This window comes from Olea europaea, chromosome 4 (genome assembly GCF_002742605.1).
Source record: "Olea europaea var. sylvestris chromosome 4, O_europaea_v1, whole genome shotgun sequence".
NCBI lineage: Eukaryota > Viridiplantae > Streptophyta > Magnoliopsida > Lamiales > Oleaceae > Olea > Olea europaea.
In genome coordinates, this window is record NC_036240.1 from 5,190,221 (window position 1) to 5,192,697 (window position 2,477).

The following is a 2,477-nucleotide window of genomic DNA, read 5'->3' on the forward strand; positions in this document are numbered from 1 at the left end:
GTTCTTCATGCTGTTCTCACGTTATCTACACATTTGATCAAATCAAATCCCAATTATAAAAAGAGTGCAGAGAACCACAAGCTTGATGCCAACAAAAATCCACTATTCCAGAATTGCATTGGTGCTATTGATGAAGCACATGTTAGAGCTATTTTTTCACGTCACAGTCAATTAAACTTCATAGGCCGTAAAGGAATACCAACGCAAACTATAGTGGCCATGATAAGGAAAAAGCGTATGATTTCCCATAATTCTTGTCACAGTATCATCGTGTATAGCTGTAGGGATATTTTATATATTTGTAATTTATTCTTTCCTATTATATATGATTTCAAAACTGTAGGTATTGCCTATATAATCAGAAGTTATCTCCTCCATTTGGTAAGGAGAATTTCAGCCATTCCATTGCTTGTCAAACACTTTTATGGTATCAGAGCCATAGTTTTTTGTTCGATCCTCACCATGGCTAATTCGTCTTCTTCATCTCCCACTCTTTCGCTTAACACAATGGTGCATATGCTCACAATTAAACTGACTTCCTCCAATTATTTGTTGTGGAAGAATAGTTTGTTCCTCTGTTAGCAAGTCAAGACCTTCTTGGTTATTTGGATGGCAGCATCAAGGTTCCATCTAACAAGATTACTACCCTAGATGGCATTACAAAGCAGAATCCTAATTATATCTCTTGGCTGTGGACAGATCAGATGCTACTCAGTTTGCTCTATTCCTCTCTTACAGAGGAGTCTATGAGTAAGGTACTCGGTTTATGTCATTCACATGAGGCTTAGCGTGCTCTTGAAGTCTCATTTTTGCATAGGTTAAAGACTCAGAACTACAACTTAAGGATGAACTCCAACTGATGCAACGCGGTTCTTAGTCTATTGCTGAATTTTCTCGAACCTTCAAAGGTCTTTCTGATCAACTAGTTACTATTGGTCATCCTATTGACAACACAGATAAAGTTAACAGGTCTTTACAGGCATAAGGACCAGACTACAAGGTCTTCTCCACTACCATGATGTCACGTTCCATTACCCTCTTTTGCAGAGATTGTTCCGAAAGCTTTGAGCCATGAAATTTTTGAACGGTCAGTCTCCCATTCTTCATCCAACTCTGCCTATTGCATACAGAAAACTTCCAAATCGGCAGGAACTAGCAATGGGAAAATCGATCGTTAATCTCAAATCAGCCTTCTACAACTTCTGTCAATTTGAAGCCTTCATCTACCTCTATTTACTGTCAGTTGTGTGACAATAAAGGACACCTAGCAAAATGTTGTTGGGTCTAACTGAAACTTAAGAAGAAGCAATCAGCTAACCTTGCTGAAGCATTTTATGCCTTTTCAATTCAAGGTCTGAATGACTCCGAATGGTTTCCTGACTCTAGTGCAACATCCCACATGACAAATGACACCGAGGGCGTGGATGAACCGACTATTTACTCTGGTAATGAACGTGTCATGGTTGGAAATGGTCAGTCTTTAGCCATATCTCACACTAGTTCCATTTCATCTCTTGTTCCGACTAATCCTATGCTTTTATCAAATGTTTTAGTTATTCCTGGCATTAAGAAAAATCTTATTTCCATTAGTCAACTTACAAAAGATAATAACTGCTATGTTACCTTTTCTTCTTCTGGTTTTATCATACATGAACAAGTCACAAGAAAGGTGCTGGGAGTTGGAAAATGTGAAAATGGTCTCTGCATGTTGAATCGTCGCCATCATGCCTTCCTATCTACCACTTTCTCTCTACCACAAGCTTCTGGTCGTTTATGGCATGCGCGCCTTGGTTATCCAAATTATCGTACTATTACTTCCCTTTCTAGATTAGGTTCTATCTCTTGTACTGATGCATTGGCAAATACAAATTTTGATATTTGTTTTGGTTGTAAACTTGGTAAAAGCCACCGATTACCTTTTTCTCTAAAGATGAACGTTGTGCCATGCCTTTTGATCGTTTAACTGTGATTTATGGAGTCCATCACCGGTTCTTTCTTTTAGTGGTTATAAATACTATGTTGTGTTTATTGATGGTTGTACTAGATTTAGTTGGATATTTCCTTTGAAAAAGAAATCTAATTTCTTTGACACTTTCATTCATTTCCAACGTTATATTGAGACGCAATTTTCAGCGAAAATTAAATCATTTCAAGGTGATGGTGGAACTGAATTTACATATAATAAGTTTCGCTCTCATTTGCACTCTTGTGGTATTGTTCTTCATACGGCATGTCCTTATACTCCTAGTCAGAATGGCATTGTCGAACGCAAGCATTGTCATGTTATCGAAACAGCTCTTATCCTTATGTTTCATGCACGTGTAACACTCTCTTTGTGGGTTGGGGGTTTCTCTACGGCTTTCTTTCTCATTAACCGCCTCCTGTCACCAATACTTGATGGCAAAACTCCTTATGAGATCTTGTTTGGTAAGCAACCAAATTACTCTATACTTCATACTTTTGGGTGTCTTTGCTTT